The following is a 24,425-nucleotide window of genomic DNA, read 5'->3' as shown; positions in this document are numbered from 1 at the left end:
GTGGGGTTTGGGGGCCAAAGGCCTACTATTATACTCCGACCTGACATGCTCTACCCTAGGCGCCGCTGTATCATATGGTTTCGCACCGTTCCAGATCTTAGCGCCGCCACGCAATTCTTCTCCAGACCTCCTTCCAGCGTGCACCGTGAGAAGGGACAGCAGTCCTCCGAACCCCGCCTTTCGTGATCCTGTACGGGAGAGGGGCGATCAGGTTTTTGGGGAGCACACTCCTGTGACTGCTGCCAGCGACGACTTCCTCAACGATAGCCTTCTTCCCCGACCTCGGTAACCTCTTCATCAACGACATGAGTGACAACATCAACCACATCGGTTTTGCTCCCGTTGTACAGTATGTGATTTTGTCCTCCTGGTTTAGTCCGCATCATTACTTTGATGTTTGCAATTGTCGTCATGATCTATTTATTGCTGATTCGGATTAAATCTCATACTAAATTGCTCATATATTCAACAATCCAATCCAAAAACCTGATCACAGGCAATTTACTCCGAGTGGTTTTGCTTCGCTTTTGAAGCCGCCTACTTTTAAGGGGGTGCAATATAAAAGGTGGCGCACAAGAGCAGTATATTGGTTTCTGATCATGTACTGCTATGATGCCACTAAGGGTAAGCCTGAGGGCGATCTTAATCCTACACAATAGGAAGCTTTTCAGAACATGGATACCCTCTTCAAAGCCGCCCTACTGAGTGTTCTTGACGATTCCATTGTGGATTCGTATATGTTGTTTGACAGCGGCAAAGAAATGTGGGCTGCGCTCGAGGCCACGTTTGGGCCCTAGGGCGCTGGCAACAAGTTGTATGTCATGGAGCAATTCTGTGACTACAAGATGACTGATGAGCGCTCTGTTGTTCAGTAGACTCATGAGATACAGTCACTCTCTAAGGAACATGAGTACTTTAAGTGTGTGTTGCCGGACAAATTTGTTGCTGGGACCATCATTGCCAAGCTTCCACCTTCGTGGAACGATTTTGCTACTTCTCTGAAAAACAAGAGACATGAGTTTTCTGTTTTGGATCTCATTAGCACTCTTGATTTTGAGGAGAAGGCGAGAGCAAAAGACACACGTGCTCGGGTCGCCGAGGGAGCTTCTAGTGCCCACATGGTACACAAGAAGAACTTCAAGCCCAACTAGCCCCAAAACAACAAGAACATATCTCAGGGGAGAGGCAAGTTTGATGCAAAGAACAAGCCGTCACATTCTACCAACATCAAGAAGAATTCTCATAACGGGAAGGGATACAAACCTCAATTTTGGTAGCACCGCACAAAATTTATATGGCTGCATCTACTTGCTGTCAGCTAACCTCATGGTGCTCCTGGTATTCCTATATTCGTAACTAGGTACAATGACCACCGCAAGATGAAATTAGCTTATTCGTACGTTGACTTGTTGAATGCAGTGCGGAACAATCCTGTCATGTGTGGAGGAGCAAACAAGCAGTGCAGCCGAAGGTGGAAATCAACCAAGGACTTATGAAATTATATGTAATCTTCCTCAGGCAGGTCAGTATCAATTGGAACATGAGGCAGCTAGCTAGCTGTGGAGTTGCCAACATGCTCAACGTGCTCGCAACATTGAGAAGAAACAAGCATGCCCAGGAAATTAATGCATGCACAGGGAGGCCCTTTGCTCAGAGAAGCATCGACCGATTTTCTTTATTTCGACACCTTCTCACAGTTTTGTATATTGGTTATAGTATGGTGAATCATTGAGATGCATAGACATGCTGAACTTTTGTTCTTCTGAATGTTAGTTTAATGTGAGTGTCTGCATCCAGTACCACATCCTCTAATTTGGTGGATGCACATAGAGAAAATAAATCTCCTTAATTTACTCCATAACCACCCTATTAAATAGGTCTAGTAACAAACTAGGCGCATGTAGTGGCCGGCGGGCACATGCATCCTGCATGCATGACCAGTCATGCAGCAACGCAAAAGAAGAGAGCGGTTCTTGGGAAAAAGCGAGTAGTTAGTGCAGCGGGCCTTATAAACACGAACAACTCGCTCTCCCACTTCCGTCTCCCCACCCAATTCACCCCGCTCCCCAATCTTCCTCACTCATTGATGTCTACTATACAACCTTCTTCTTGTAGACGTTGTTGGGCCTGCAAGTGCACAGGTTTGTAGGACAGTAGCAAATTTCCCTCAAGTGGATGACCTAAGGTTTATCAATCCGTAGGAGGCGTAGGATGAAGATGGTCTCTCTCAAACAACCCTGCAACCAAATAACAAAGAGTCTCTTGTGTCCCCAACACACCCAATACAATGGCAAATTGTATAGATGCACTAGTTCGGCGAAGAGATGAAGATACAAGTGAAAAATAGATAGTAGATATAGGTTTTTGTAATCTGAAATAATAAAAACAGCAAGGTAACTAATGGTAAAAGTGAGCGTAAACGGTATGGCAATGATAGGAAACAAGGCCTAGGGTTCATACTTTCACTAGTGCATGTTCTCTCAACAATAATAACATAGATAGATCATATAACAAGCCCTAAACATGCAACAAAGAGTCAGTCCAAAGCCACTAATAGCGGAGAACAAACATAGAGATTATGGTAGGGTACGAAACCACCTCAAAGTTATTCTTTCCGATCAATCTATAAAAGAGTTCGTACTAGAATAACACCTTAATACACAAATCAACCAAAACCCTAATGTCACCTAGATACTCCATTGTCACCTCAAGTATCCGTGGGCATGATTATACGATATGCGTCACACAATCTCAGATTCATCCAAAAAACATAAAAGTACTTCAAAGAGTTCCCCAAAGTTTCCACCGGAGAGTCAAGAACGTGTGCCAACCCATATGCACAGCTTCCCAATGTTACGAAACCCGCAAGTTGATCACCAAGACATACATCAAGTGTTCTCATAAAAGACTCAATCCGATAAGATAACTTCAAAGGGGAAACTCAATTCATCACAAGAGAGTAGAGGGGGAGAAACATCATCACATCCAACTACAATAGCAAAGATCGGGATACATCAAGATCGTGCCATAGAGGGAACACGAGAGAGAACACGAGAGAGAGAGATCAAACACATAGCTACTGGTACATACCCTCAGCCCCGAGGGTGAACTACTCCCTCCTCATCATGGATAGCGCCGGGATGATGAAGATGGCCACCGGTGATTGGATCCCCCTCCGGTAGGGCGCCGGAACGGGCTCCCGAGAGGTTTTTGGTGGCTACAGAGGCTTGCTGCAGCGGAACTCCCGATCTATCTCCTGTTCTAGAAGTTTTACGATACGTAGGTATATATGGGTGCAGGGGGTACGTCGGTGGATCTACGGGGGCCCCACGAGGCAGGGGGCGCGCCCTAGGGGGGTGGGCACGCCCCCCACCCTCGTGAGCACCTCCCTCATCTTCGGACGTAGGGTCCAAGTCTATCTGGTAGGTTTCCTTCCAAAAATAACTACTCCAGTTGATTTCGTTCCATTTTGACTCCGTCTGATATTCCTTTTCCTCGAAACACTGAAATAGGCATAAAATAGCAAATCTGGGCTAGGCCTCCGGTTAATAGGTTAGTCCCAAAAATAATATAGAAGTGGATAATAAAGCCCAATATTGCCTAAAACAGTAGATAATATAACATGGAGCAATCAAAAATTATAGATACGTTGGAGACGTATCAAGCATCCCCAAGCTTAATTCCTGCTCGTCCTCGAGTAGGTAAATGATAAAAAAAAAATTTGATGCAGAGTGCTACAATGACATAATTTCAATGTAATTCTTCTTACTTGTGATATGAATATTCAGATCCGAATGATTCAAAATAAAAGTTCATATTGATAAAAGAAATAGTAACACTTCAAGCATACTAATCAAAGTAATCATGTCTTCTCAAAATAACATGGCAAAAGACAGTTCATCCCTACAAAATCATATAGTTAGGCTATGCTTCATTTTCGTCACACAACGATGTTCCCAACTTCTATACCCCCGATGACAAGCCAAGCAATTGTTTCATACTTAAATAATCTCAAACTTTTTCAACCTTCACGCAATACATGAGCGTGAGCCATGGATATAACACTATGGGTGGAATAGAATATGATGATGGGGATTGTGTGGATAAGACAAAAAAAGGAGAAAGTCTCATATTGACGAGGATAATCAACGGGCTATGGAGATGCCCATCAATTGATGTCAACATGAGGAGTAGGGATTGCCATGTAACGGATGCACTAGAGCTATGAATGCTCAACAAAAGAAAACTAGTGGGTGTGCATCCAACTTGCTTGCTCATGAAGACCTAGGGCATTTGAGGAAGCCCATCGTAGGAATATACAAGCCAAGTTCTATAATGAAAAATTCCCACTAGTATGAAAAAGACAACTTATGAGACTCACTATATGAAAAACATGGTGCTACTTTGAAGCACAGTATATGAGACTCACTACATGAAGAACAAGGTGCTACTTTGAAGCACGAGTGTGGAAAAAGAGATAGTAGCATTTCCCTTTTTATTTATTTTCTTTTTTTTTTGGGCCTTTCTCTCTTTTTTTTGGCCTTTCTTCTTTTTTTTGGCAATGCTCTAATAATGATGATCATCACACTTCTATTGGTTACAACATAAGGATTACAACTCGAAACTTAGAACAAGATATGACTCTATATGAATGCCTCCGGTGGTGTACCGGGATGGTGCAATAAATCAAGATTGACATGTATGAAAAATAATGCATGGTGGCTTTGCCACAAATACGATGTCAACTACATGATCATGCAATGGCAATATGACAAAAGTAATGTATGTCATGAATTTGATGGTGGAAGTTGCATGGCAATATATCTCGGAATGGCTATGGAAATGCCATGATAGGTAGGTATGGTGGCTGTTTTGAGGAAGATATAAGGAGGTTTATGTGTGATAGAGCGTATCGTATCACGGGGTTTGGATGCACCGGCGAAGTTTGCACCAACTCTCAAGGTGAGAAAGGGCAATGCACAGTACCGAAGAGGCTAGCAAAGGCGGAAAGGTGAGAGTGCGTATAATCCATGGACTCAACATTAGTCAAAAGAACTCATATACTTATTGCAAAAATTTATAATTCATCAAAAATCAAGTACTACGCGCATGCTCCTAGGGGGATAGATTGGTAGAAAAAGACCATCGCTCGTCCCCGACCGCCACTCATAAGGATGCACAAGCTAGGTACACTTCATGTTTCAAACTTGTTACACAACTTTAACCATACATGCATGCTACGGGACTTGCAAAGTTCAACACAAGAATTTCTCAAATTCACAATTACTCAACTAGCACGACTTTGATATTATTACCTCCATATCTTAAAACAATTATCAAGCATCAAACTTATCTTAGTATTCAACGCACTCAAAAGAAAGTTTCACATATCTTGAATACCAAGTATATTAACATTAAGCAAATTACCATGCTATTAACGACTCTCAAAATAATCTAAGTGAAGCATGAGAGATCAATAGTTTCTTTAAAACAAATCCACCACCGTGCTCTAAAAGATATAAGTGAAGTACTAGAGCAAACGACAAACTACTCTGAAAGATATAAGTGAAGATCAATGAGTAGCTAAATAATTACGCAACTATGTGAAGACTCTCTCTCATTAAAGTATTTCAGATCTTGATACTTTATTCAAACAGCAAGCAAAGCAAAACAAAATGACATTGCAAGGATAGTACAACTCATGAGAAGAAGCAAAAACTTAGGCTCAACCGATACTAACCGATAGTTGTTGAAGAAGAAAGGTGGGATGCCTACCGGGACATCCCCAAGCTTAGATCCTTGAGACTTCTTGAAATATTATCTTGGGGTGCCTTGGGAATCCCCAAGCTTGAACTTTTGTGTCTCCTTAATTCCTCTCATATCATGGTTTCTCTTTTTATCAAAAGCTTCATTCACAACAAACTCAACAAGAACTCATGAGATAGGTTACTATAAACCAATACAAAACCTTATCATTTTATACTGTAACAAATCACCAAAATTATTATTCAACATTGCATACTAAATGCCTCTGCATAATTAATACTCCTATCCTCAAATAGAATCATTAAACAAGCAAATATATGCAAACAATGCAACCATAACACCAATCTGTCAAAACAGTATAGTCTGTAAAGAATGCAAGATTCATCATACTTCCCAAACTCCAAAAATTATGAACTAAAATTCTCACTGTAATAAATTTGTCAGAGCTTAATATGAAAGGAGATTCAACGTTATACCATTCTCTGACTTTTCTAGGGAATTTTTGCAACAGCGGTAAACTTTCTGTTTTCAAACAGCAACATGTATACTAGCAAAATAAGCATGGCAAAGGCTATCCTTGACCTTTTTTATTGAAACTAAAGATTAAAAACATTATTCTAACTAACAGCAAGCAAAAACTAAAAAAATAAAATGACTCTCCAAGCAAAACACATATCATGTGGTGAATAAAAATATAGCTCCAAGTAAAGTTACCGATGAACGAAGACGAAAGAGGGGATGCCATCCGGGGCATCCCCAAGCTTAGGCTCTTGGTTGTCCTTGAATATTACCTTGGGGTGCCTTGGTAATCTCAAGATTAGGCTCTTCCCACTCCTTATTCCATAGTCCATCGAATCTTTACCCCAAACCTGAAAACTTCAACCACACAAAACTCAAAAAATAACTCGTAAGCTCCGTTAGTATAAGAAAATAAAACCACCACTTAGATACTGTCATGAACTTATTCTAAATTCATATTGGTGTAATATCTACTGTATTCTAACTTCTCTATGGTTCAAACCACTTAATACTAGCCATAGATGCATCAAAATAAGCAAACAACACATAGAAAACAGAATCTGTCAAAAACAGAACAGTCTGTAGTAATCTGTATAAAACGTATACTTCTGGAGCCCCAAAAATTATGAAATAAATTGCTGGACCTGAGAAATTTGTCTATTAATCATATGCAAAAATAATCAACCTAAAATCACTCTCCAGCAAATAATGGCAGCTAATCTCGTGAGCGCTAAAGTTTCTGTTTTTTACAGCAAGATCACATAAACTTCACCCAAGTCTTCCCAAAGGTTCTACTTGGCACTTTATTGAAACAAAAGCTATAAAACATGATTAATACAGTAGCATAATCATGTAGACACACAAAACCAGTAAGGGTAAATATTGGGTTGTCTCCCAACAAGCGCTTTTCTTTAATGCCTTTTTAGCTAGGCATGATGATGGCAATGATGCTCACATAAAAGATAAGAATTGAAACATAACGGGAGCATCATGAAGAATATGACTAGCACATTTAAGTGTAACCCACTTCCTATGCATAGAGATTTTGTGAGCAAACAACTTATGGGAACAATAATCAACTAGCATAGGAAGGTAACACAAGCATAGCTTCAAGAATTTAAGCACATAGGGAGGAAACTTGATATTATTGCAATTCCTACAAGCATATGTTCCTCTTTCATAATAATTTTCAGTAGCATCATGAAAGAATTCAACAATATAACCAGCAACTAAAGAATTCTTTTCATGATCTACAAACATAGAATTTTTAATACTCTCCACATAAGAAAAATTCTTCTCATCAATAGTAGTGGGAGCAAACTCAACAAAATAATTATCATGTGAGGCATAATCCAATTGAAAACTAAAATCATGATGACAAGTTTCATTGTTATTATTATCCTTAATAGCATACAAGTCATCACAATAATCATCATAGATAGCAACTTTGTTCTCATAATCAATTGGAACCTCTTCCGAAATAGTGGAATCATCACTAAATAAAGTTGACACTCTTTCAAATCCACTTTCATATTCATCACAATAAGATTCAACATCCTCCAAAATAGTGGGATCACTACTTCCTAAAGTTGACACTCTTTCAAACCCACTTTCATCAATATAATCATCATAAATAGGAGGCATGCTTTCATCATAATAAATATTCTCATCAAAACTTGGGGGACAAAAAATATCATAATCATCAAACATAGATTTCCCAAGCTTGTGACTTTGCATATCATTAGCATCATGCATATTCAAGGAATTCATACTAACAACATTGCAATCATGCTCATCATTCACATATTTCATGCCAAGCATCTATACCTATACTAATTACAGACTCCCAAGTAATTACCACGTTAATTAGAAATTAGGAGCCGTTCATCTGCGGTGGGATCGAATTATTACGGTGTAGATTAACCTTCGTAAAAAAACATGTAAAAAATCACGTTACAAAGTTCCATAAAAAGGCCACGTCCCTTTTTACGTGACCATGCTACAAATTGGTCCATGTCTTTACGTGACGATGTACACGTATTCTATACCTATACTAATTTACAGACTCCCAAGTAATTACCAGGTGGGACCGAATTATTACGGTGTAGATTAACCTTCGTAAAAGAACATGTAAAAAAATCACGTTACAAAGTTCCATAAAAAGGCCACGTCCCTTTTTACATGACGATGCTACAAATTGGTTCATGTCTTTACGTGACCATGTACACGTATTCTGTACCTATACTAATTTACAGACTCCCAAGTAATTACCATGTTAATTAAAAATTAGGAGCCGTTCATCTGTGGTGGGACCGAATTATTACAATGTAGTTAACCTTTGTAAAAAAACATGTAAAAAAATCACGTTACAAAGTTCCATAAAAAGGCCACGTTACAATGTCCTTTTTACGTCACCATGCTACAAATTGGTTCATGTCTTTACGTGACCATGTACACGTATTCTCAACAAGAAAAGTGCCACGCTATTGAGATGCACCTCAAATCATCGCTTTTTCCATCCTGTTGACGTGAAGCTGATTGAGTCCAAACGGCTAGGGTTTTTCTTGCCCCTTTCGGCCTCGCGCACGTTTTAGCAATGGCGGATGTGGCAGGAGGCTGTTATAGCCTGCTCGACAAGAAAGGAGGGCCCCGTTATGGCAGGAGTTTTACGAGTGTTGCATCATATTCATGGCCAGTTCGAGGTGATCTAAGGGCCGAAGTCGCCGTTCATCTCGACTACTATGTCATCAATCGGCCGTCAACAGCAGCGCCCTCCACCTCTCCGCGATCGCCACCAGCACGGCTCAACAGACTCAAGCAGCCCCCACGCATGCCACAGCTGATTCATTGTGAATGTATCGTAGTTCAGCCCTGCATGCGGCGCAGCGAGCGCGTTGGGGCCGCCTACGCACCCTGGCGAGCTTGGCCTTCTATGGTGGATATTTGTTTCATTCTGGTTCTACACCTCAGGTATTTCTTCAGGAAGGTCATCAATAATCAAGTCAAAGAAAATTACACCTTCATGGTTGTACCTTCAATTTTGGTTGATTTTTCTTGATGATTTACAAGATGTTAGTTCAGGAGAATGCATCGATCTATCTGGAGCTTCATGCATACTCCGGTTGTGGCCCATGCCCTAGCCTTCGCACACCACTATCGCTTTAACATGGTTAATCACAATCTGCAGCTACATTTACCTCTGAATCCTGCGAACCTGATCATATATTGCTGCAATCTATTTTGCTCTCAATCCACTTTATTATGGCTCCCTGACGGCTGAGTCTTTGTGGCCCCTATTTTAAATCTTACCACCCACTTACTTTGCCCATGGTGCAGGTACTTCTGGTGTAAAGATGTGAGAATCCTCAAGAGTTTAGTGGATGGTACTTTTGTTGTACGCGAAACCAAAAGGTGTGGCTACACCCTGGTGCACTGACACCCCTATCTAATCCGAAATGAAAAGTTGGTCTCTTTTCTGTATCAAACGTCTGATCCTAGAGTAAATCTCATAACTAATTAACTATATATGCTTGAGGCAAAAAAGCATTCATTGTGTAACCTGTTACTGTTTTTCATTTCTCGACCGCAATCGGTGCATCCTTTTTAATAGTCTTTCAACATTTCAATTGGGGGTCATGTCTCACTATTGTTATATATGTTCCAATTTTAGTAAATGTCTATCTTTCAAGACCATGGAATTTAACATCTCCCTCTTGACCAAGGAACGATGGGACCTTTCCCACAACATAAGCATAACTTTCATATGTCTGTTATGTGGTACACCCCTGTACCTTTTCCAACACAAATATAATGATTTTTATGACTAATGATTTTTTTGATCAACAATGTTCTTTTATAATCTCAATCCTGCAAACCATTTTCTTGGTATATCTGCAGTTTGTCTTAGATTGCTTTTGTAGGGAAAATTATGTTGATTGATGCTGCACGTTCAATCAAGCTGTCTTTGTCAGTTATTCATTTTTGGAAGAGCATCGAGAAAACCTGGATCTATATACAACATATCATCACGTACCGCATACAGACTTGGTATATATAAATACTAGTAAAACGCCCGTGCGTTGCTACGGGCTACGATTCACATAAATGAATCAACCAAACGATTAGGTCATCTCCAAGGTTGAAGTTCCCTTTTCCCGCATACGTCCTAACGTGTACAGATATCAAACAAGCTTCCAGCAGGCTCCTCAAAATCCAACCATCTGGACAGTCCAAGCTCCCCTAAATCTAATCCATATGTGACGGAGAAATATGGTTGTCCAAACTATCTACCATATTGTCTCCAACACTCGGTCCTACAAAAAAACTCACCCCACAACATACCCTTCCCTTTTCCCGTCGAACCCTCCCCGTCCCGCTTGGTTTTCCGCCATAGCATGACATTTCTTCCTGAAGCTCACTCCTTCAAAATTAGATGGCGCCCACCTCATCGTCACCATGGCGCCCTATGTCCTTCACACCGTACTTCCGTACAGACAGCCAAGGAGGAGTCCCCCGCCAACCGCCCCGCTCTCCACCTTGATCCCCTCCCCTAGTGTTCATGTCGATCCACCGCCTTGATCCCCTCCCCTAGTGTTCATGTTGATCCACCGCGCTATCAAGGGGGACGAGGTGTGCGCCAAAGTAATATTCATCATATGAGATGGTACCATACTTTTTAAGTTAGAATGTGCCGAGAGTTAGGTTTAAAGTTGTCGAAGACAGTTTTTCATTAGTTATCTTGATATAAAGATCATTGATCACGCTTTTAAAAATTCTAAGCATTTGCATTGATCACAAATAACAAACCACAGAAAACAGATGATTATATGTGTGAACCTCATGTATTTTTGGGACAATGTTGCAAATTGCAAGTTAATACTTTTTCTCCCAAAGAGAATTTACATACATGCTTAGTAAGGAAACATCAATATTTGATTCTACAACATTAGATGCGAAGACTGCACTCATACATTTTGAAGGCAATATTATTTCAAACTAAACAGATGCATGTTGGTTAGCTTATTTTACCCTGAAGATTAATTCATCAATATGATCTTGTAGACCATCCATCACTTTGTTTTGCCCGCAATTTTAGTATGTACAAGTACATCATCCACATAATCAACAAGATACACTTGCACAGAACAGAACAAAGAAGACAAGTTGGGAGTTGAACATCTCAAACTGATAAGGATCTTGTATTTATTTTCTAAAATGATTCCTTTATAGGTAAATTTTATTGGTGACAAGATTTTGTGGAAGTTTTTTTCTAACATAATAAAACCCTTCAGCAGCTGTTGCGGTTCTTATACTTCTAACTGAATGAAGGTCATCCAACTTACATCAGAAAAATGGGATGACAAAAAGACAAATTTGGTATCAAAATATTTAGAATTTTCTCGAGATAAATGTTCTTGAGAACCATGAAACTGTGGCTTGATGGGTCATAAATTTAAGGAGCTCTTGCGGTGTGCACCACCAAACCAAGGCATATGACTTGCTGATAATAAAATTTAATCATTACCAAGCATACGGTGTTCTGGCAGCACAATACTATTGGTTAGTGCCAGAAAAGTTGCATATAGGAATGAAAATAATAACCCCTTGTCACCCTATGTGTACCACTATCAGTCTGTTTATATTACCATTATTTTTCACAGTACAAGTCTATCAACACCAATTAAGTGTTTAGTACCAAATCTGCCCTCCCAAACAAGAAGGACGACTCCAAGCTCGTAATCTTGTACTGGGTCATGTATTTGGATTATAAATCTACGAAAATAATCAACATGTAAATATGAACAATGTTTTGGGTCGATCTATTTCTTAAGAAGACAATAAATAAAATCTACCAACATGTTATGAGAAACCCGACGATGCAGCCTTGAAAAAAGAGTAATCAAATTAGCACAAATGAGGAAGACGGATAGCACAGACAAAGACCACGACAAGATGCATCACCTTGAAATATCTTGTTCATTTAGAAGTGGACGTGCCAGATATACACTGGGTATAGCTAATTAGTGAAATAATCTTCAGAAATCATACCTGGATCAAGGGACAACAGCCGCTTGTACTGCAGCAAGACATCAAGATCAACATGGTCGTGCTTGGATTCTCTCTTGTCTCCCTCAAAATATGTTTATCGTGAAGGATAACATGGTTGAGAACGTCACAGGATGTTGTGATGAGCTCTGCTCGATATATCTTAGTGAAGATCCTGCGGGCAAAAGGAAATCAAGTTATCATATGAGGCCTGCAATTAATAGAATGAAAAAATAAATCTGGCAAACCTAATTGGATACTATGTGCAAAAATTAACAAATTTGCTATCCAAAGCCTCCACAAACATATCTGATGACCTATAGAAAAACATAATTCAGTAGTACTCGTGTGTGTGTGTGTGTGTGTGCGTCTTTTGTATTTTGTTATTGTCATAGGTAAAACTACCATAATCAAATCCTTGAAACAATCTGACATCCACATTCGCAACCATTATTTTTCAAGACAATGTTACTGAGCATCTTGTTAATTCAGGGCAGAAAGAAGTAAATCATATCAGGCGTGTTCTCACTCAAAGCATCAGACCGCACAACTCATACAGATTGCAGGGAGGTAGCAAAGTAGCTATGACAATGAAGAGCAGATGCGGGGAATATACAACAGCTTTTCCCCAAATATCTAGACGTGTCACTTCAATTGCATGGATGGTTAACCTGCATGATCATATCACCAAAAAACCTCCCACGTACAGATGGGCCAATATGCCAGATTGGTACGTCAGTTTAACATGAAGTTGTTCCACTGGGGTACAACTATATATTGGTTGTGAGGCCACCCATTCATGTTGAATGATAGTATTCAAACAATTAAGATCATGCACAGATGCATTACCGGCAAGGTTAGTAAAATTCAGCAGCATAAACGTAATTTTCATGAACATGCTTAGAAAACGATTGTCATGATATATACACCTATTTCCTCTGAAAAAATTAAACCAAATGTGTCGTGTCACAGAAAATGTCATAGTACGTTCCGAAAAATATTTATACATGGACACAGCAAGCTCTAATCAGAAACAAAACAAATGTCATCTGACAAAATATAACTATAATATATAATGCAAACTGTATCAAAACAAAAGCATCACAAAGTACATACTAATTATCCTAACCATGAGACATCAATAATTAGAAGCACCAAGAAAAGGGAAATTTTCACCTTTGCATGTATGTCAAGTGTGTAGTGCAGACTGTTGTGTGTTCCTGTCTCCTCAACCACACATTTCTGAAGTCTGAACAAATCTTTTGTATTTCTCCATACCATGAGATATTATATTTAGTGGTATGTTAATCACTAAATACCAAGTATTAGACAATCTTGATAAGTTGAAGTAACAATAAGCAACTCCATACCTATTCGTTAATGTAGAGATGAACAATTGATTCAAGCAGACAACATAGAGTTCTTCCTTTAATTCAGATCGCCTCATGTGTTAAAAATGAACTATAGATCAAAAAATATGTAAGCTAGCTTGGCGAAGTAGCATGAAGATGAGATGATTCCACATTATTCTTAGAGATTCATGCATACCATACGTGAGCAGACAAAGAAGATTGGGACATGTCTTTATCTACACAAAGTGAAAAATATAGTTGGAAGTGAATGATAAAAAGAGTTGGGCGTCAGTAAGGCTAGATGGTGTATCTACACAAAGAAAACTTACTTAAACGTCTAATTGTACATTCAATTTTGTTAAATAAAAAAAGGTGTAAATAATAGAAGCTTTACCTATTGGCATAATACGTGTACCACAATGTTTGCAATTGAATTAACAAATGGTATTGAAAAAACAAATATTTTGAGTTCGGCCTGCAGCTCCAACCATTCAATCCCTGGAAAGCCATCTAAAGCTAATACTATTGGCTTATAGGTTCCTGCAATGTATAAACAAAAACACTTTGACGAAGATCGGCAAAAAATAAATCACATGTTACATTTTGTAGCAAAGAAGCGACATAGGCATTGGAGCCATCATTGGTTGTCAAATTAGCTAAAAACTATATCAATTATAACATATAACTAAACTCAATGTACGAAAAAAATATCTCGGACTAAATTTGAAACTGTACCTTATAAAATAGTTACAGATATCATTTGATAATCTTAAAAGAGAAGGCGGTTCGAAAGTAAAATAAAGTATGAACAAAATCTCGGACTAAATGTGGAAGGTCACCTTATAAAACAGTGCGATGCTTACATTTTATGACTGAAAGGGGAGAAAGGTATCAGCAAATGATTTTGCAATTCAAAAGAAATCAACACAAAGATTACATAAAAGCTGAAATTGAACCTACTGGTCCATGCCGCCCTCTCTGTATTTTTTAATCAACTTCAAATAATTAATTGTGTTACCATTGGATTACATTTTCTCCAGGCGCCTTGGACAGTCTATTTCATTGGCAACCAACCTGAAACTATACAGAACTGAAATCTAATGAATTTCAGCATCGAACCCCATCACAGAATCTGCTCAAGCTTGGACCGGCCATCCTGCTGCTCCTTTTTGGCTTTTGTAGCACACGACATGTAGATACAGATTGACACCATTAATACGCATTCAGGTGCCATGTGAGATACCTCACACAATTGATCAAACAACCACCGGCAGCTTTGCATGTCGCCAAAGAACTGGATCTACATGTCGCCAATTCAGGTGCCATGTGAGATGCCTGCTAATTTTGCATGCTTTTTCCAAGCAATACAATATTTTTTCTCACATACCTGCAGTGTATATATTGTTTAGAAGAGAATGAGAGAAGACCATGATCTTGCTAGGCTCTTCATGTAAGAGGAGCAATGGACCTAATTGAACTACAGCTTGTTGACCGAACATGAGGCAGGTTGCGGGCGATGTTGGCACCTGCGGTCTACCAGGTGAGGCGGCGAGGAGGCAACGACGGCAGTGCGTCTGTCGAATGGCGGCCATGGAGCTCCAAACCGGAGGAGGAGAGGGTGGTCTCTTTTCTTGCTCCGTCGGTTGGCAGCCATGGAGCCCCAATTTAGAGGACGAACCGATGTTGGATTCTGCCATACTCATCGAGGAAGATAAATGCATGTTCCAATAGGGGTATACTATCTATGTTGGACTGGATTATCAGTGTTTCGGTTGCTCCAAACTCGGGAACTGTCTAGCTGTCAATATTTGTGATATGAGCAAAACCATGGACAGATATAAACTAAAAACCAATACAGTTTATTTTGTCCAATAAGTATGACCCTTACGAAAATTGGTAACTAAACAATGCAAGGAATCTATGAACAGTGCATATTGAAATCTGAATGATATATAATGGAAAAATTACCACTTACTCAATAGGTCTAGTGAGATACGATGTGGCACTTTGGCAGCCAAATTATCTTGCAAAATGCAAATACAGTACATAAATTGTTGGATTTGCCACCTGAATAGCAAATTCAGGTTAGATTTTTGTGTCGACAAAAACATATCAGTTCCGGTAGGTAATATGCAGTGAAGACTCGGCGTTGCAATCGTATCACACAGCCGCTACATTGCCATTACGAAAGAACAAAGCAGAGTAGAGCTAGCGGCAACTGAAAGTCTGAATACTAAAACTATCTAGCCTCTGCACCACGGCTGGTTGCTCCATCATATGAGGTTCAACAACACAACCACCACATTAAATCAGTCATCATTTACAGTTTCAGTCTTGCAAGAACATGACACATAATCAGTGGTCTGATGATTTGAGGCACTCCCTTCACCAGACAAAATGTGCGTGTGTCTAAAAAGGAATGACAGCGGCAGCACGCTAACATCATCTATAATGTGGGTCGCCTGTGTAGATGCTCAAAAATACAAGAAAATAAATACCGTAAAATTAAAAACCATCTAATCGTCCTCTCTGTCACCGTTTTTTTAAGTAACTCTGTAACCACTTGATGCTAAGTATGGGTGCTAATTACAGATTGAATACACCTTCAGTATTTTACCTTGTGCAAACTTGATGCATCTTTTGTCACCGATGCCACATATCAACTGTGAAACTATCATCCAGCACTGAAGATGGTCTAAGAGGAAGAGCTGCTCACCACGATAACCTCGACGGCACTGGCCTGCTCAAAGATAGTATCAAGGTCAAAAATTGCATCCACTTGTTGTGGTCTGTATGCATCGACCAAATAATATCCTCATGCTAAGTACATTGACTCTTCATTGACATTATTGGTATACATCGACTTGCTATGGTCTAAGAGGAAGAGATGCACACCGGCCTGATCGAAGAGCTGCGCGAGGCGCTCGCTGCTGACGTCATAGGGAAGGTTGAACACGTACACCTTGGCCTCCTCCGACGGCTCCACATACTCCTCGACCTCCTCCACACCACCACGACCTCCTCCTTCACCTCAACCACCAGCTCCTCCTCGACGATGAAATCCAGGGCCTCGTCCTCGGCCGCAAAGGAAACAGAGTAAGCTTCCAATCACAAAATCTTAAAAAAAGCTCGACATATCACCGGTTCGGTCAGCCATCCATCCTACTAAAATGGCAATTGAGTAGCGACTCACCTTGTCCTGTACACATGCCTTGGCCCCATCCTCCGCCGCCGTCTCGTCGTGCTCGTCGTCCTCGGGGAAGGTGAGCGGGGTGTCCGAGTTGGCGACTTCCTTGGCCGGCGCCGGCCCACGAGGGCATCTTCGGGCGCGGCTGCTGCTGGCGGCGGCGGCAGTTGCTGCTAGATAATGGGATTGTGGGACGGACATACAAAACGTACTAAAATTCAGAGGGAGGCGCTGGTCTTAGAGCCTGGCGGTGGATCGTGACAAAGACCGGGAGGAGGGCCAACGAGGTCGGGATGGGGCGGATTCGGCCGCAGGAGGTCGATTCCTACCGGATCAGGGCGAGGCAGCGGTCATTGGTGGCCATGGCTGCTCCTGTAGAAGAAGGGGAAAGTCTGTCCTTGTGTGTGTGAGAGAGAAATAGGAGGGGGGATTGGGGGAGCCAGGAGAGCTCGCCGGCGGCGCGGTGACCGGTGGCGAGGCCGAGCCCTCTTTCTCGGCGGAGAGGCGGCGGCTTGGTTTGCGGACAAGCGACGGATCGCCTAAGGGAAGCGAGGAGTCCGAAGGCGAGCGACGAGGAAAGTGAGGCACGGAGCAATAGGACGCTGGGCTGGTCGACGAGCTCTTGGCGGCGGCGCAGGAACCCTAGCGCGTGCAAGGGTACGAGGAGAGGATGCTCGCGCGAGGAGAGGGAGTGGAGCGGTTCATGCGTGGGGTGGTTTTTTTGGCTGCGTGAGTGGGCAGGGGCACCAGAGACTGAAAAAAGCGACGAAAATAAACCGACGAAAAAAATCATGCAACAGGTGGGAATCGAGGGGATGCGGGAGGTGGAATCGAGGACAAAAAAAAATCGAGTGAGGTGGGACGAAAATAAAACCCGGAACGCGACCTACCAACTGAGACATTAGGAGTAGAGATAAGGAAGTTCTATCTTCCTGTCCTACATAACATTTACTTATTCTAGATCACGATCGATGTTGTGCAATCAAGACTCACCAGCAAGAGCATTCTTGGTTTTCTTGCCGATCTCATGAATTCCACATCATGCATCATGTATCAACATACAGCTAATGTGTACTCATTCTCTTTTAGTTTATCAACATAATTTTATATATGGTACAGGTACGTGTCCATGCATCTGGATGTCCTTACTTGACATCCTTTGCCTTTTTCTTAGACAATGCATGCCTGTAACAATGTACTTATGATAGTTGTGCCGCATATAGCACAAACATCAACAATGGCTGACTTGAAGATGAATTAGGTGATGATTGTGTCCAGACAGTTTGATCAAGTAATGATGTGATACTAATAATCGTAGCTAAGATTCATTCAATTTAATAATTTGATAGACAAACTAGGAGCCGTTCATATGATGGGAAGAGTTATTATGGCTAGATTAGCCCATGGAAAAAAACTAAAAAATATAAACCATTCATTTAGTGGGATCCATTTATAACGGTTTTGATTAAATAAAGAGTCCATATCATGTCCGCTTCATCGCATGCATAGTCATGCACGGCTCATCATGTGTTAATTAGAGAAAAACGTAAATATATAACCATTCACTTGATGGGCCCAAGTAATTATATCCCAAATTTAAATACGCGCCGAAAAAATTCTGCAAGTTATTTTTAATTTGAGACCGTTCCAGATTTTCCCCTTGAAAACGAGATTTGTGATCGTACAATAGACAAATTCTTTTCCACATTGGTTACATCTGCGTGAATGCAAAAAAGGGAAAAGAAAATAATCTCTTTTCTTTAAAGCTAAGCATGCCTTGCTTATCTCCAAAAAAGCGCAAGGCAGTAGGCTTCCTAAAAAAACGATGTATACATCTCCGTGCACGCAAAAACACAAAAAGGAAGTCTAGATCTCTCCGCATCGTCCAGGTTGTGCGCTACGCCGAGGGCAGCCGCCCCTGTTTGCTTCGTCTCCAACCAGGAAATGTGGGCATACATATCAACTGCAGCACTGCCCAGGCTCCGCCTACTCCGCTTAGACGATAGTCTTGCCGCCGGACATGTCGATCTTACAAAGTGCTCATAGCCTCCCAGCCAATGCCGCTGACTGCGAGCCTGCCTTCTCCATTCAATGAGTAAAAACATGACTTCTTGATATTGACGTATCCCCACAATAAATGAAACACATGAGATCAAAGCATAGAAGATGAACTTGAAAGGAAAATAAGCTGTGAGTTCCCTGCAATTTCTCTACTTCCTTTTCTCTTCCTGCAATTTTTGCATGGGCTGCCTGATGTGATGCATTGTGTAGGTTTGTCGAATACGTTCATCGATGCTCTCTATAGCATTTGATTGTTGTTGCCCATATATATCTAAATAGGTTTGCAGGATCCTTGCTTTTGTTCATCATCTGTATCTAAGAATGAGCTTAAAAGTTATTATTTTTTTATTTCCGTTCATTTTGTCGATACTCAACTACTCGAGATTTCGAGAGCATTGTCTTAGCGAGCACTTCAACTTAGATGTTGCGAGGTATTAGTGAGCTTCTATAAAGAAGGCTGCAGATAATTGATTTATTTAGTTGTTGCACATCCATATGTGTCAAAATATTGTCAATAGACAATGAAGAATATAATTTTCAAAATACATGGTTAATTATGGAGCATCCAATTATAGAACATCCATGGATGACTACAGAATGAACGAAGTACTAACAGATGACGATCCAGGAAGAGGTAATTTCTAACCTTGGAAACGACGAATCGATGAGTCAACTTCAAATGGTCAATAAGAATCGGAAACTAAAATTAGGCTGGCGCGTATGAAAAACTAAACTAGACACCAAAGTTACAAGTATTTAATAATGTGAAATATTCATATTTTACATTAAAAAAACTAGCCCGTGCGAATGCACGGGTTGACGGCTAGTTCTATATAATTCTTCTTCTAGCACTTGAGCACAATTTTCCTTTCCATCATGCTCACGAAAGATATTAAAAAGACGAAGCGTATGATACAAACGTAACTCCATTTTTTTGTAGTTTTTTTTATCAACTAAACTACTGCTAAAACAAGAAACAAAAAGATTCGATTGCAAGATCTAAAGATATACCTTCAAGCACTAACCTCCCCGGGAACGGCGTCAGAAAAGAGCTTGATGTCTACTACACAACCTTCTTCTTGTAGACGTTGTTGGGCCTATAAGTGCACATGTTTGTAGGACAGTAGCAAATTTCCCTCAAGTGGATGACCTAAGGTTTATCAATTCATAGGAGGCGTAGGATGAAGATGGTCTCTCTTGTGTCCCCAACACACCCAATACAATGGCAAATTGTATAGATGCACTAGTTCGGCGAAGAGATGAAGATACAAGTGCAAAATAGATAGTAGATATAGGTTTTTGTAATCTGAAATATAAAAACAGCAAGGTAACTAATGGTAAAAGTGAGCGTAAACAGTATGGAAATGATGGGAAACAAGGCCTAGGGTTCATACTTTCACTAGTGCAAGTTCTCTCAACAATAATAACATAGATAGATCATATAACAAGCCCTCAACATGCAACAAAGAGTCACTGCAAAGCCACTAATAGCGGAGAACAAACGTACAGATTATGGTAGGGTATGAAACCACCTCAAAGTTATTCTCTCGGATCAATCTATAAAAGAGTTCGTACTAGAATAACACCTTAAGACACAAATCAACCAAAACCCTAATGTCACCTAGATATTCCATTGTCACCTCAAGTATCCGTGGGCATGATTATACGATATGCATCACACAATCTCAGATTCATCCAACCAACATAAAAGTACTTCAAAGAGTGCCCCAAAGTTTCTACCAGACAGTCAAGAACGTGTCCCAACCCCTATGCATAGGTTCCCAATGTCACGAAACCCGCAAGTTGATCACCAAGACATACATCAAATGTTCTCATAAAAGACTCAATCCGATAAGATAACTTCAAAGAGGAAACTCAATTCATCACAAGAGAGTGGAGGGGGAGAAACATCATAAGATCCAACTACAATAGCAAAGCTCGGGATACATCAAGATTGTGCCATAGAGGGAACTCGAGAGAGAACACGAGAGAGAGAGAGAGAGATCAAACACATAGCTACTGGTACATACCCTCAGCCCCGAGGATGAACTACTCCCTCCTCGTCATGGATAGCGTCGGGATGATGAAGATGGCCACCGGTGATGGAATCCCCCTCCGGCAGGGCGCCGGAACGGGCTCCCGAGAGGTTTTTGGTGGCTACAGAGGCTTGCGGCGGCGGAACTCCTGATCTATCTTCTGTTCTGGAAGTTTTTCGATACGTAGGTATATATGGGTGCAAGGGGTACGTCGGTGGAGCTACGGGGGCCCCACGAGGCAGGGGGCGCGCCCTAGGGGGGTGGGCACGCCCCCCACCCTCGTGAGCACCGCCCTCATCTCCCAACTCAGGGTCCAAGTCTATGTGGTAGGTTTCCTTCCAAAAATAACTTCTCTAGTTGATTTCGTTCCGTTTTGACTCCGTCTGCAATTCCTTTTTCCTCGAAACATTGAAATAGGCATAAAACAACAAATCTGGGCTGGGCCTCCGGTTAATAAGTTATTCCCAAAAATAATATAAAAGTGGATAATAAAGCCCAATATTGCCTAAAACAGTAGATAATATAGCATGGAGCAATCAAAAATTATAGATACGTTGGAGACGTATCACTCGTCAAGAAAACCCAGCTCACCTTCTTCCTCACTCGTACAAAAAACGCCTGCTCATCTTCTTCCACTCCTACAAAAATCCCCAGCCCTCCTTCTTCCCTACTCGCACTGCCACTAGGCTCGTCTCTGGCTACTCTGCTCAAACCCGTGAGCTCGGCACGACGCCCACAAGGAAAATGGAGTCAGCTGGCCCCAGCGCCAAGAAGATGAGGCTCCCGCCAGTGGCGACGCCGGTTGTAGATCCCGCACCCGGTAGCGCGGGGAGAAGCGGCGAGCCCCCCCCCCCACCCGGATCTGAGGAACCGGTAGAATCTCCGGTGGACCGCATCAGCGATCTCACGGACGTCATCCTTGAGGAGATCATCTCGCTTCTCCCCACCAAGGATTGCTGCCGCACAGAAGTCCTCTCAACTCGGTGGCGCCCTTTATGGAGCACCGCGCCCCTCAATCTCAACTGTCGTCAGATATCTGTCCTTCCTAAATTTGATCTCATTAGAGCCATCGTCTCTTCTCACCAGCAGGGCCCCATTCAATGCCTCTGCATCCCGACAAGCTACCTGCTGTCCATACCCAGCAAGGTGGACGCTTGGCTGACATCCCCTGAATTCGGAAAACTCCAGCAGTTTGAGTTCTACCATTACCATGAAAGTTTCATACCACGAACATACCAAGAATTCGTGCCCACACCACCGTTGTCCATGTCGCGGTTTTCCTCCTCTCTCCACACCGCCACCTTCGCTTGGTGCCATCTACCAGACGATCTGGTACAAACGCTTTGACTCCCACTGCTAAAAAAACTTTCGCTTGTGGTGGTTTACCTGTCGGAGGCCTCACTGCACAGCATCATCCACTCCAGTTGCCCTTCCCTGGAGCGCTTGCTGATTGTTTTGGGAATAGAAATCGGTATCAGTTGTCTCCAAATAAAGTCGCCTCACCTTAAAAGCATTGGAATTTGTTTTGAAGGACAGCAGCTCATCATCGAAGATGCCCCTTCACTTGAAAGGTTGCTCCTTGATAATTGTTATACACCTTCAGAAATAACTGTCATCTCTGCGCCCAAACTGGAGACCTTGGGTGTAATTCGTGACCCGTTTAATAATCACAAGGAGTTGGTGTTTGGCTCCTCACCTTTTCAGGTATCGTATATTATCATCTACACATTTGTAATCATATGCTGCATTTTTCATTTGTGCGCATAAGTTTTATATCATCTTGGAGTACACTTTGGGTACTAATATTATGTTATATGCTCAATGAAGAGTTCGTTCATTGATAGCCTATCAATGCTGCTGGATTCTGTCAAGATCATATATATCAGAATGTATAGTTTTGATCTGGACATGATTATTGGCTTGCTGCGATGCTTTCGATCTCTGGAGAATTTATACATAGAAGTGATGATTTCATCCACATTGAAAGCCCGTATATATTGTACTAGAATTAACTGTTCAGCTATCGTTCTTTTGACATACTTTTATTCAGACCTTAACTGTTTTCAATCTTCATGTCTACTTAGGCAGAACCACATGGAGAAAAACATATAACCAATGTTGGCGTCATAAGCACAAGGATTTTCTCAGTTCTCATGACATTCGTTTGAGGACAATAACGATGGGACGATATGCATCCAACCAGGCAAACAGAAGCTTTGTCACATTCTTCCTGTTGAATGCGGGGTTACTATTGTCCATGAGGCTTAATTTCTACAGCAAGAGATTTCTCAAGGACGAACATGTTGAACAGCAAAAAAAGAAGTTTCAGGTGGACAAATGGGCTTCTAAATGTGCTCGGCTTCTATTTACAACAAGTTGTAGACATCCTAAAATAAAAAAAATTGCACGGGATGTTGATTTTATGGATCAGACCGATCCATTTGTTTGTGACTACAAAAAAGAGTGGTTGGGTTAGATGTTACTGTCATGTTCAATCAGGGTTTTGTCTAAATATTTGATGAACAATTAATCCTTGGGCTTTTTGTCCCATTTATATGCTTGACTTGCATGTTGTTTCCCTCGTACTCCCCTCCACCTGCCACTACACTGCCGCATCTTCCATGGCTGTTGTTCATTCCCGTCCGAGGCCTTGCCGTCGTTCTCCGCCTTGGTTAGCTCGCTGTGCTCGCAGCCGTCTGGTGTTGTCAACATGGTTAACAACCAAGAGGAATCAGGAGATGACTGTACGTGGAGAGGCTGACAGTAGGGACCCACCAGGGTCATTGCATTTCGCAAGTAGGTGCCTCGTTATTACAAGCCAAAACAATACTTCCTCCTAATTGTTTAACAGCTAGGTTCCACGCCATTGTCAATGTAGTCAATAAACAAGAAAATTACACAACAAGCGGATAACACCAGGGACCCAGTAGCTCGCCCAGTTGTTTTTCAGTTTCAGAGAAGGAGCTCAACTGCGTGTTGTGCGGGGGTTGTGGCCTATCTAGCCCACACTTATGCTTTTATTAAGCACATGACGAGCCCAGTTGATATTTTTTTTCTTTCTGAAATTGGCTATCCCAGTTTTTTTTTTTGTAGAATACCAAAACCGAGGCCTACTTGCTTTTCTCAGCCCTGCTAGGCTGCAAATCTTTCAAGACAAGGAGGGATAAGAAATGGGCTTCCCCAGAAAACGGGCTATAAGTTATAAGAAATGGGCTGTAAATTTTTAAACCAAAGCCAACCGGCAATTGCATTAAAATATCTTTTTTTCAGGATTTCTCTACTCTCTACTCTTATAAAAACCAAAGCCAACTGCCAATTACATTAAAATATCATCTTTTCACCCACAAGATAAACTACTCATACAAATGCATCTTCATGTTCCGTGCAATGAACGGGCATCTTGCTAGTTAAGATTCTAAATTTCATTCATTTTTTTGCGGAGAATTGTTTTTTGAATTT

Source organism: Triticum dicoccoides, chromosome 5B, assembly GCF_002162155.2.
Source record: "Triticum dicoccoides isolate Atlit2015 ecotype Zavitan chromosome 5B, WEW_v2.0, whole genome shotgun sequence".
Taxonomy (NCBI): domain Eukaryota; kingdom Viridiplantae; phylum Streptophyta; class Magnoliopsida; order Poales; family Poaceae; genus Triticum; species Triticum dicoccoides.
Note: the sequence above shows the minus strand (reverse complement) of the source record.